This window comes from Peromyscus leucopus, unplaced genomic scaffold (assembly GCF_004664715.2).
Source record: "Peromyscus leucopus breed LL Stock unplaced genomic scaffold, UCI_PerLeu_2.1 scaffold_529, whole genome shotgun sequence".
Taxonomy (NCBI): Eukaryota; Metazoa; Chordata; class Mammalia; order Rodentia; family Cricetidae; genus Peromyscus; species Peromyscus leucopus.
The window spans coordinates 42,920-56,785 of record NW_023505430.1 but is presented as its reverse complement, the minus strand read 5'-3'; the positions used below and the strand labels follow the sequence as shown (position 1 = coordinate 56,785).

General features: G+C 36.2%; 1 pseudogene; it reads left to right on the top strand.

Annotated features, from left to right (window-relative positions):
* The window catches only part of LOC114701552, a 70,968-nt pseudogene that overhangs the window by 16,899 nt on the left and 40,203 nt on the right, over positions 1 to 13,866 (top strand).

Here is a 13,866-nt window from a genome sequence, read left to right as displayed (position 1 = left end):
TATATGGTTGCTTTTAATAAAAAGAGTTACAAATCAGCTGAAATCAAAGTAGTCTTCCTTTGTTTTTCCCTGTAAGAGAACAGAAATACAAGGTACAGTTGGTGGTTTTCAGCGTTCCAAAATTCCTTTTGACTTTTAAAATGTGTAGAATATAGACTTCCTGTGTTAATGATCAGATTAGGAACTAACAGTTGCCCACTACCCTGCATATGGATTTTGATCTTACTTAGAAAATAGTTTTCAAACCCTGTTAATTATCAAGAGTGCATTTGTACGTACTTTCTCTGCCTTTTCTTCCAGCAAGAGGTGAGTATCGATAAAGCAGACTTGGGATTATTTCATTTTTGTACAGAGGAAATTAAATTTTTAAAACAAACTCAGTTCCTTTAACCTTTTTCCTTTTTGTCATACATAGACTAGTTAAAATTGTTGTTCCCATACTTCCTGAGTAAATATCTTTGTGTTGACATCACCTTAAAGGGGGAACATGATGTAAAATTATTTGTAAATAGAAATTCTATCTCTGAAATAGCCTGTGTTATAAAAGTTCATGGACACCTATCCCATCTCCATCTCCATTTTTTAGTTGCCTGTACTTACAAGCAGAATGTGGAAAACCTTGAGGCTGGAGAGATGGCTCCGTAGTTTATGAATACTGGCTGCTCTTACATAGACCCCTGGTGCTATTGCCAGCACCCACATGGCAGCTCACAGCCATCTGTACTCAGTTCCAGGGGAATCCAGTGCTCTCTCTGGCACTGTATGGCATGTGATACACAGACATACATGGAGGCAAAAACACCATACACACAAAATTTTAAAAATGTCTTTTAAAAAACAATATGAAGAGTTTAGGGTATTGGTTGCACAATGGCATGAATATTAAACCTCACTGAGCAGCTAATATTAAAAAATAATTAAGATAGACTTTGTTATGTGTATACTTTAATACATTTTAAAAGGAATAGTATGATAATTATATGCAAAGTAAAAAAAAAACAGCCATTTTTACTCTGAAGTTTTTATCTAAGCATGAAAAATAAGGATTTGTAAGTAAAATGTTGCTTTGATGTTCTGTTTCTCATACTCCAAATTCTAAATGTCCATCAACAGGTAAACTGTTAAACTGGTCCCTGGTGCAATATACCTGTAATCCAGACTTGGGACACAGAAGCATGTAGATCGATATAACTTCAAGGTTAACCTGATTTATGTGTGGAGTTGTAGGCTAGCTAGAGCTACAGAATGAGACCCTGTCTCAAAAGTAAAAAAAGCTAAAAACGGGAATTTTAAAAGAAATTGTGAAATATTGTTACAAAGAACATCATGTTAATAGAAAGAAAAGTTACTGATATTCCCATCATCCAACATAGATGAATCCCTAGAAAAGTGTGCTGTAGAAAAGGAGGCAGGCAAAAATGGATGCATGCTTTGTAATTCCATTTATATAAATTCTAAAATGTACTCTTGACCACATGTAGTGGAAAGCATATAATCCCAGTAGCAAAATTATTAGAATACTAAGTACTGTATATTTAAACATACTTGTCAGTCCCTGTCCCATCCCTCCCCCACCACCCTTTCAGCTGAGGACTGAACCCAGGGCCTTGCACTTGCTAGACAAGCACTCTACCACTGAGCTAAATCCCCAGTCCCGTTGTTGTTGTTGTTTAACATGGGGTCTCAAAATGATTTTCCTTTATATCCTATGCTGATCTTGAACTTAAGATCTTTCTACCTCTGCTCCTCTCAAGTGCTAGGATTACAGGTATACCCCAGCATGTTTGTTTTTTTGAGATAGGGTTTCCCAGTAACCACCTTGGCGGTCCTGAACTCCCTTTGTAAACCAGATGGCCTTGAACTCACAGAGATCTGCCTGACTGCCACCTGAGTGCTAGGATTAAAGCCATGAGCCACCACGCCCAGCATAGATGTCATTCTTAATATAATATACAGGTAGACCATACACATACCAATTAAGGAATATATACTTTTTTCAAGGATAATTAGAGATAGGATCTCTCACTGATCTGGAACTCACCATGTAGGGTAAACTGACTGGCCAGCAAGCCCTAAAGACCCAGTGTTTTTGCCTTCCCATGCTGGAATTGCATGCACATGCCATCACATCTAGCTTATTTGTTTGTTGGTTGAGACAGGGTCTCTGTATAGCCTGGCTGTCCTGGAACTCACTATGTAGACCAGACTGGCCTCGAACTCACATATCCTCCTGCTGCTGCTTCCTGAGTGCTGAGATTAAGAGCATGCGCACCACTTCTGGCTCACATCTGTTTTACATGAGCTTTCAAAATTCAACTCAGGTCATCATGCTTATGTGGTAAACACTTTACTGACTCTCTCCCCAGCCCTAATTCAGGCCTTTAATTCAGGGCAATCTTTCTGCCTCAACCTCCTGAATGTTAATTAGAGTTATAGGCATGAGCCATCATGCCTGGCATTCGTTATCTTCTTATTGCTATGATAGAGACCATGACCAACTTGAGAAGAAGTAAGCAAGTTTATGTGGCTTACTCTTCCATATACAGTTGAAGGAAATTAGGGCAGGAACTCAAGGCAGGGATCTGAGGTAGGGACTGAAGCAGGGGCCATGGAGAAACAGTTTACTGGCTTGCTCCTCAATGGCTTCTCAGCCTGCTTTCTTATCTTATCTGGGACCACTTGCCCAATGTAGTGCCACTTCCAGGAAGTTAGGCCCTCCCGTATCAAGCATTAATCAAGAAAATGCCCTCATTTCAAGGCATTTTCCCAATTAAGATCTTCTCTCCCAGATCGGTCTAATATCAAATTGTCAAGAAACCAACCAGCACACAGTTGAGTCTCTGTTGTTTTTTAACTGAAAACAAACAATCTCTTGCTAAAATGACATACTTTGGAGTAGCTTATTCTGATCTGTGTAACCACTTTATAAAAAAAAAACTATAAATATCTATTTTACAGGTAAATCCTTCAAAACATTTAAAGAAATTAAAAAATACCAGTCATAAACTTTATGTCCTGGACCACATGAGGATTTTGTCTCAAGAAAAGAAAAAACAATAGGTGGTGGGTTTTCCTTTTTAGCTATTTTAGAAAGTTTTAAATACTTGCGAAAGTATTAAGAGCCATATATTACATACCTCCTAGTCAGCTACAATGAATAGGTTGTTAATATTTGCTTTATATTCTCCACACACTAATTGCATTCTCTTATCAATCACATTCTCCTGTTGAACATCCTGTTCACCTACTAAAAATAACCCCTATGATAAATGTGGTGCACATTCAGTCACATTTTATATATGTATGTATCCATTGTTAGTATTTTGTTTGTTTGTTTTTGTTTTTTGGAGACAGGGTTTCTCTGTGTAGTTTTGTGCCTTTCCTGTAACTCACTTTGTAGACCAGGCTGGCCTCGAACTCACAGAGATCCGCCTGCCTCTGCCTCCGAGTGCTGGATTAAAGGCGTGCGCCACACACTGCCCGGCCAGTATTTTGTTTTTTAATTGATTGAAAAAAAAAAAGTAGGATAGTACCATTATGTATGTAATGTCCAGGATTAAATTCAAATTTGGATTTCACAGTGTGCATTTATATATTCATTCCATTGAATTGTTATCAGCTATTTCCATTTTTGCATATCCTTTCTCAGGTATTATTATTGTCATTATTATTATTACTATTATTACAAATAGTGCTAAATGTAAGTACCTTTATATAGGACTAAGAACAATTCTGGGGACAGAGAATGCATGCATAGTTCTTTTAAATATTATTTTATTAATTTGTATATATGAGCCTGATGAGATTATTGCACCATGTGTATGCTCTGTAGGTAGAGGTGCTTGCTGCAAGTCTAATTTTTGTATTCTCTTGGTAAAAGGAGAGAAGCAACTCCCTAAAGTACTCCTCTGAATTCCACATGTGTACACAAACCACACCCATACCCACCCACAATAACCACCCATGGCAAAAATAAAAATATAAGAAGAAAATAAATGAATATAATTTAAAAATAAACCATGCCCTATTTGAAAGACTTAAATTCTCACCAGTATAAATAAGTAGGCTTAAAGAATAGGTTGAGAGTAAAAGGATATTATTCAATAGAATAAATGGCACGGCCCCAGGAATATCCTCCTCTATATTTTTGGCCACAGTGAAACAAAAAACCAAAGTGTAGATTTTTTGTAGGCAGGAAGAATAATATTGGTTTCTCAAAAGTTCTAAGCTTTTCTAACAATGAAAGAGCTTCTTTTGTCCTTCGATAAGTTCAACTGATTGACCTATTTTGATTTGATTAGGACCATAATTGAGTAGTAAAAGATACCTTCTTTATAAACCATTCCATTGGCCCTGGTTCTTTACAAGTTAAATGCAATTAATTCTAAAATTGTCTTTATTCTGTTAACTCTTTTGGGTTATAGAAAGAGATTCTCTTGTTGCTTTAATAAGACCATGTTGTAAGCATAGCATATCACAGTCTTCCTTAAAAACAATGTAATTGGTCTAATAGAGCTGAAAAAGACACAACATCAAAATTAATTATCATAAAATCAGAAAGCTTTGTCTTAGTTAGGGTTATTATTGGTGTGATAAAACACCATGACCAAAAGCAACTTGGAGAGGAAAGAGTAGTTATCTGGCCTAATTTCCACATCACTGTTCCTCATTGAAGGAAGTCAGGAGAGGAAGTCAGACAGGGCAGGAACCTGGAGACAGCTGATGCAGAGGCCATGGAGGAGTGCTGCTTACAAACTTGTTCCTCATGACTTGCTCAGTCAGCTTCCTTATAGAGCCCAGGACCACCAGCCAGGGTTTTCTAATTGGGCTCCCCAATCAATCACTAATGAAGAAAATGTTCTACAGGCTTACCTGCAATGCTGTATGTATATATTTTTTTATTTATTAAGTGGATGAATGTTCTGTTTTGTGCAAGAGCAGCCAGTGTTCTTAACTGCTGAGCCATCTCTCCAGCCCCAACAGTTTATAGAAGCATTTTTTTTTTCAATTGAGATTCCCTTCTGTCAGATGATTATAGCTTGTGTTAGGCTGGCATAAAACTAGCCAGCTATATATTTAAAGTTGTGTTCAATCTACATATTATTTTGCATATGTATTGTATGCTGGTTTATTTAAGGGCTAACTGTATCATGTTTATATATACCACAAGCTTGCCTTTACCTACCAGCTGACCATGACACATTTGTAATCAAAATACTGGGAAGCAGGAAAGACAGGAATGCAGACTAATTCTTGGGTACATAATGAGTTTGAGGCAGGCTGGACTACATAAATCTTGTCTTGAAAGAAAAAGGGGGAAAAAATGAATTACACTATAAGGTACTAGCACAAATAATTCAGTGTATAACATTTTTTATGTCCAACCAAGTTTTAAAGTGACTCCTTAAAGTTTTGTAAATAACTTTGCACTATAGAAGAATTTAAACATGTGTAAAGTAATGAATTCTCATGGATAACAATAATTATTTCAATTTTTTATGATGAAGTTTGAACATTTTGTTCAGGTGTGAATTTTCCTGTGGCAAATAAATGTTCAGACGAGTACATATATTGTTATTGGCTCAGTAACATGAACTCATGGCTGACATCCTATGGTTGAGGCCTGAAGTAAGTTTCCTCAACAACCACAGTAACGAGTCTTTCTCTGTTGTGCCAGCCAGCTCCCAAAAAATGACGGGCAGACTTTTTTTTTTTTTTTTGGTTTTTTTTCGAGACAGGGTTTCTCTGTGTAGTTTTGCGCCTTTCCTGGGACTCACTTTGGTAGCCAGGCTGGCCTCGAACTCACAGAGATCCGCCTTCCTCTGCCTCCCGAGTGCTGGGATTAAAGGCGTGCACCACCACGGCCCGGCGAGACTTCTTAATAATTATGAAAGCTTGGCTATAGTTTAGTACTTTCCCCTATATTGTTTTATTCTATCACTAGATATTTTCTGTGTTCTAGGAATATGTAATCAGTCTGGCATTACTCTTAACTACAGTAAAAACAGGAACTCTCTCAACCAAAGTCCATGTTCTCAGTTTAAAGAACCGCAGGTATTGTTTAGGAGGTCATAAATTTAGTCCTGAACCTCTTAATATCATAAGGGATTAGCAACCTAATTAGCACATGTACACCATCTGTTGCAGAAAAAAAATATTGATATCCTCAATAGTAATAGGAGATTCTAGAGAAGGGCAAGTATCCAGGTAGAGACACTAGAGAACTAAACATCAATTATCAATCAGATCAGTGTCTGTCTGTCTCTCTGTGTGTGTGCCTGTCTGCTTCCTGAAACCCTTGTCTGTCTCTCTCTGGGTGGGTGAGTGATGGTGGTGTATATGCATGTTTGTATGCCTGTGAGTGCATGAGCTGTAGAGACAGAGATCAATGGGAGGTGTCTTTATTACTGGTTTTTGGTTTTGGTTTTTTTTGTTGTTGGTTGTTTTTTGTTTGTTTTGTTTGTTTGTTTGTTTTTGAGACAGGGTCTCTCTGTGAACATAGAACTTACTTCCTAGATTGCCTGGCCAGTGACACCCTTCCCAGAGTCTACACTGAAGTTAAAGATGTACACTGCCACATTCAGCTTTTTAGTCGGTACTAAAGACCCAAACGCAGGTCTTCATGCTTGAGCAACAAAAACATTACCACTGAGGTACCTCTCCAGCTCCGCATATATCCTAACACACATTTTCTTCTGCTTTATTTATAGTAGTAAGGCATCTCTTAATGATCATTAATAATAACTGAAGACTTATACAGCTTTCACATTTGGTCAAAATTAATTTTACAGCTAGATATGGTACATCCACCTGTGCTCATGCAGTTGAGAGGCTGACATAGAAGATCTAGAACTTTAGACTAGCCTGGGCTACAACAGTCACTGTCTCAAAAACAACAAAAATTTTTAATTTGAGTGTTGACCTCTAAGTGTTGTCAGTGGTGGGACCATTGTATTGGTGTATATAGTGTAGAAAATACTGTTATATTTTCTGTTCATATATATGAATATGTAATTTTAATAAAATACCAGTCTTTTTTTTCCAGACAGTCTGTGTAGTCCTGATTGCCCTGGAGCTCGCTATGCAGACCAGGCTGGCCTTGAACTCACAGAAATCCTGCTGACTCTGCCTCCCAAGAGCTAGCATTAAAGTCATGCACCACCACACCCAGCCTTAATTTTTCTTTAAGTTGGTCAAATAATAATTACTTGATATAATTTCCTTTGACTAATAAGTAAATTATAGACATGATATTATATTTGACTCAAGAATCCAGCAATATTTTAAAGATGTTATAAGGTAAACTGAGTTTTTATGAAATATTTGAAAGAAAACCTCCCATTACCTTTTATGCATATTTATGTCATAGGTACCCGCAAGATGTGGTGTTACAGTCCGAGACAGTCTAAAGAAAGCGCTGATGATGAGAGGTCTTATCCCAGAAGCTGTGCTGTTTACAGAATTCAGGATGGGTATGGTTTGTATGTGTTGTGTGATTTTCTCTGAAAAGAAATGAGACATAAAGCTTTGAGTTTGTTTTGTAGTCTTTCTCCAAATCTAGGGAATTGAAAATCAACCTCAGAGACTGCCGAGATGGCTCAGTGAGAGCGCGGCTGCTCTTCCAGAGGACCTGGTTCAGTTTTTAGCACCACGTGTTCACAGCACTCCGGTTCCAGGGGATCTAAAACCTTGTGGTCTCCTCAGGCATGCAGGCAAAATGCTCGTACACAATAGGAAGGAAGGAAGGGAGAGAGAGGGAGGAAGAAAGGAAAATATTAGAACATCAGCTTAAAAAATTGTGCTAATACTACTTGAAGGCTATTGGTAATTTATGTGGTTATAATGTTTATTCCTGTGGCAAATAAATGCCTTTATTAGAGTTTATAATTTTTGTAATTGGTGAACCATTAGAACAATGGTTCTCAACCTGTGGGTCACAATCCCTTTAGAGATTCTAAATGGCCCTTTTACAGGGTCACCTAAGACCATCAGAAAACATAGATGTTTACATTGCAGTTCATAACAGTAACAAAATTACAGTTATGAAGTAGCATTGAAAATAATTTTATGGTTGGGGGTCACCACCACAAGAGGAACTGTAGTAAAGGGTTGCAACATTAGGAAGGTTGAGAACCACTGCTTGAGAATGTGATTAGTTTAGATAATGTGCCTTTGTATAGTCCTCCTTTTTAAATATAAGCTCATAGTTCCACAAAAAGTCTACCAAAATTAACATTTTATATTGAAGCATTTTTCATAAATAATGTTGTTCCAAGATGTTTATGTTTTGAATCTACATTTTGAGGCATGTTGTTCCTTGAATGCTCTTTTTCTCTGAATTGGTAGATAAGACCATACCTGTGTGTTTTGGGGGTGCTTTTTTGTTTGTTTGTTGTTTTAGTTTTTCAAAACTGGCTTTCTCTGTGTAGCCTTAGCTGTTCTTGGCTGTCCTGGAACTCACTCACTCTGTAGACTAGGCTCAAAGAGATCCACCTGTCTCTGCCTCCCTAGTATTGGGATTAAAGGCGTGCGCCACCACTGCCCAGCTTTGTTTTTTAAACCCCAGATACAATCTGGGTTTGGCTGTTGTATGTTTTTTTCTGGAACTGACTTAAAAATGAATTTATTTACACTGCTCTTTGTCTAAGAGTAGTACACTTACTACTTAAAATTAATACATTGGTGTTTTGCCTGCGTGTATATCTATATGAGGGTGTCAGATCCCCTGGAACTGGAATTAAACTTAAAATTTAAGATTTTTGGGGTTTTTTTGTTTTTGGTTTTTTTTTTTTTTTTTTTTTTTTTTTTTTTTTTTTTTTTTTTTGGTTTTTCAAGACAGAGTTTCTCTGTGTAGCTTATGTGCCTGTTCCTGGATCTCACTGTGTAGACCAGAGCTGGCCTTGAACTCATAGAGATCCACCTGGCTCTACCTCCTGAGTGCTGGGATTAAAGGCATGCGCCACTGCCTCCCGGCTAAAAATAAGAAATTTTTAATGATGTAAAACCAGATATTCAAACCTCCTTATTATTAGCTCCTCCATAACCATGTTTATATCATCAGCATGCTGTATATAAATATTTTGGGGTACAGTAACCAAGAAGGGCTGGACAGATGGCTCAGCAGTTAAGAGCACTGGCTGTTCTTTCTTCCAGAGGTCCTGAGTTCAATTCCCAGCAACTACATGGTGGTACACAACCATCTATAGTGGGATCTGATGCCCTCTTCTGACATAAAGTTGTGCATGCAGATAGAAACTCATATACATAAAATAAATAAATCTTTTTTTAAAAAAAATCAAGAAAGGTTTTGCTTATATTTTTTTCAGAGAGAAGAAACCAATTGGCTGGGACACTGATATTTCCTGGCTTACTGGAGAGGAGTTGCATGTAGAAGTACTGGAGAATGTTCCACTTACAACACACAACTTTGTATGTACATTTCCATATTTGAACTGTCAAAAAATGGTCAGTTTCTTTTGACTTTTTTAAATTTAGGGAATATGAAATAGAGATAAGTAATTTTGTGATTGATAAGTTTACCTAAGTTTTGTTCTTTAAAATCTTGTGTTAAAGAATTTTATTTTAATATTTTATTCTTCTTTGTAACTTAATAAACATGTAACATGTCTCTTTAAAAGAACAGAAATTAGGGGCTGGAGAGATGTCTCAGTAGTTAAGAGTACTGGCTGCTCTTCCAGAGGACCAGGTTCAACTCCCAGCACCCACGTGTAGCTCACAACTGTCTATAATTCCAGTTCCAGGGGATCTGACACCCTCATACAGATATACACGCAGGCAAAACACCAATGTACATAAAATTAAAATAAAATAAGTAATTAAAAAAGGAACAAAAATTAGTATGATGTAAAAGTCTATCTAGTAAAGTGAAATTTTCCTAGAAGTCAGCATTTGTATAGATGAGTAGGTAATTATATGGTTTTCTGTATACACAAATGCATGGTGGTCAGCCCAAAGTTTGCTTGTTTTTTCTCCATTACTTCCTATTCTCTCTTTCTTAAGGGAAAACTAGACTCATGCTGTGTGATGGTCCTTGTTTTTAATTTTCTCATCAGTAGGACTTGTGAATGTCAATTTTTTTAGTTACACCTAGCTTTATTCTTGTAATGATTGCCTAGTAGCCTATAAAAGTAGAAATTTGGCGCCTTTATTAATAGAAATGTAAATTTTTATAGTTATAAAATACAATGTGCTAGGTTAGACTGCCTATATCTCGACACACACGTTTGTATTGAACTCTCCTTGAGACTTTTCCTTTTGTTTTTGTATTTGGTAAAACTAGCTTAAGCTTGTTACTAGCATGCAGCAGCCTCCTCATCACCACCCCTCATTTACCATCCATCTTTAGATATGCTAAATTCTAGACTGAGCATAAGCAATGTCCCAGAAGAAATAATAGATCTTTTTAGGTTCACCTTTATTCATAAAAGTATCTTTGCAGACATAGGGTTTTCTTAAAATTCATACTCAAATGCATATCCACTTATTTTTACTCCTTCAGAGGTTCTGCTCTCTTCTCTATTCCCTTCCTCCCCCCACCCCAAACATGTGTGTCGATGATTGTGTATATAAAACCAACCACATATACATAGTTTGAATATGTATAAATAGCAGGAAGGACGCACTAGGTGGGCAAATGAAGGATGTTCAGGAGTTCATGATACAACAAACTGTCAGTGAGTAAGGATTGAGTAGTTGGCTAAAAGGTCAGATTGTGTGTTGTGTTGTCTGTTCGGCCTGTGTCTGTGTTTTCTGAAATAATGGCAGCATCACTAAAGATGCTTACTTTGGCAATTATTCACTATATAAATAAATATCAAAGGAGGTATTTTTCACTTCTGTATAATCACAGGCAAATGGAAAAGAAGGAAAGCTAGAAACAACTTTTACTTTTTAACATGCTTTCTCAGGTGATGGGGAGACTAAAGAAAATAGACCTCACTATATAAAGGTTTTTAAAAGGCCAGAGTGGATTATGTGCCATTCTATAATTTTGAGTAACTGTTCATTAAAATAACTATTTTTGAAAATAGAATTTTGAGCTGGGCATGGTGGCACACACCTTTAATCCTATCACAGGGAGACAGAGACAGGCAGATCACTGGGAATTTAGAGAGCCTGGTCTACATAGTAAGGCCCTGTCTCAAAAAAGAACGAAAGTTTGAGAGCAGATGTGTTTTCCATACTGGAATCCTGGTACATGGGAGGCAGAAGCAAGAGGCTGGTTGAAAGTTCAAGATCATCTTCTATCACGAAAACCATTTAAACAGAGAGAAGGTAATTTGGTGTTAAAATCAAATGTATCATGAATATCATTTATATGTAATAAAGTATATAAAATTTTAAGTTATGTTTCAGGTAACCACTGTTATAGGTTTATGTATATACTGGATCATGATATAAAAATAAACTATATTTATTACTTACTGATGATGGTTTTTAAAAAGTGAAAACCTAGACGATTGAAAATACACAACCAAGAATGAAGTCATCCTTACTATCAACATTCTGAAATAGTCATTAAGAACTTTTCTGTTACATAATGTTCTGCCTATTACCTACTAGGGCACATAAGTAGTTTACATAATCTCTCCCTTGGAAGAGAGATCCCTTAGTATAGTGCTGTGTCTTTGACACCTGTTGTACATTAAAAGTCACTGATAATTTTTTCAAGATTCCTGAACATTTATTTATTTTGTTATATGAAGTTCGTCTGAAAGCATAGGCTGAAAATAAGTCCACATCAGACATTCTTCCAGAGGTGTCTTAAGAATATGTTAAAGTTTAAGGGGAGAGGTTTCCTTTCTTACTGACATTTCAGAGCTAAGCTTTAAAAGTTGCTGAATTCAACAATAATATCTCCTGTGTTACAAACAATTGAGTTCATAATTCTGTGGTCAGATAAAATAATTCCCATTACACCTTAATATAATTACAGTGTTGATTTCATGAAGCACTGATAATTTTTAATAGTTTCTGTTTTAAGCTCTTGGGTAATGTTTTTTATATTACTAAATATCTTTTAGCCACAGTTTCTTGCTTTATCAACTTTAGACATCATATGCTGGTTGCTGATTTTATTAGGATTAGCTCATTTGCAGCATTATGACCCTCTCCTCTCCTCCATCTTGTTGTTCTGTTTGATAACTATGAAAGTTTAAATAAGTATATCTTTGTTTCTTGTGCTGGTAGCTCTGGCAACTACTTTTCTTACTTTTCCTCTTAATGCATTAATTAAATGATACCTTTGGTTTTTCTTCCTCTTTTTTTTCTACTTTTTAATGTTTTCAAGCTTGAAATCAGTTATTCTTTTTAATTCAGTTTTTAAATTTTTTTTGAGAATTTCATACATGTGTCTCTTTAAATGTTGCTTGCTGACCTCTTGGGATTGGGTCACACATCCAGGGGCTCAGTTCTTGTATTAGTTGTGTCATCTTTTCAATCTGTAAGTTGGATATTAGGATGAAAAGTATTTCAACTCCCCTGGGTTTTAATATTATATTTGGTATGTGACTTTATATACTATAATTATATTTAAAAATTGTTATTTTAAGTAAGAGTGAATGTGTTGGTTTATAAAAGGATTCTTTTGAAGTATTTGAAACCTTTTATGATTTTTCACTTTGCAGGTACGGAAAACTTTTTTCACCTTAGCATTTTGTGACTTTTGTCGAAAGCTGCTTTTCCAGGGTTTCCGCTGTCAAAACATGTGGTTATAAAGTTTCACCAGCGTTGTAGTACAGAGGTTCCACTGATGTGTGTTAATTATGACCAGCTTGAGTAAGTAATCCACAAAGAACCTCTTTGCTACTACTTTATAGTTAAATTTTCATAATGTGACACTAGTATACTTTGAAAGCCAGTGAGGGATGTTCTGCCCGATGCACTTGTTCCAGAATAGTTAAAGTCTCATCAGGAAGTAACACATAGTGCAGGTGGCTCTTCTCTCCGAGATAAAGGAACACTGAGTCCACTGCACATGAAGTTTACATTTCATGCTCTCTTCCTTAGAAAACTACTTTTATATAGTTTGGGGTGGATATAGAACAAAGTTTGAATTAAGAACAGTGGGTCTGATTCTGTGATCTATTTTGCTAATTATGTTGGTATTCTTTCCTCACGCTTCACCTCACCATGTCTGTCTGTTTCACCTTTGACCCTTTTCCTTTTATTTAAAGGAATAATTATATACAATTATTCTTTCTAAAATTTCTTTTTTCTTTATTCTATAGTATGTCTAATAGACTAGATGTACTCTATTGTAATTTTTTTCTGTAATTCTTTTTGTTGCTCCTGAAATGGAATTTGACTTTTAAGTAAATTATATTGATATATCCAACTTAGCAGCTACTCAGGCAGAAGCCTTTGTAAGTTCAAGGCCAGCTTGGTCTACACAATGAGTCGGGCTACGCAGTGAATCTGTCAAAGAAAAAAAAACAAAAAGGGTAATCTAACCTACCACTAGATATTTTCCTTTTAGTTTTTAAGCTACAAAGCATGATTTTCCCCCCTGTAATAAATAGAAATTGATTGAAAAGAACAATTAGTTTTAGATCTCAGCTTGCCTTGAAAAGTACAATGTAATTTGTTGCCGGGAGGGTGGTGCTCATGCCTTTAATCCCAGCACTTGGGAGGCAGAGACAGGTGGATCTCTGAGTTCGAGGCCAGCCGGGCTACAGAGTGAGTTTCAGGAAAGGGGCAAAGCTACACAGAGAAACCCCTGTCTCAAAAAAGCCAAAACAAACAAACAAACAATGTAATTTGTTAAAAGAAACTTTTAGACAAAAATATACTTAATTGAATTTTATAGTTGTTTGCAAAAGTAAAACTTGATTTCTTGTATTTTTC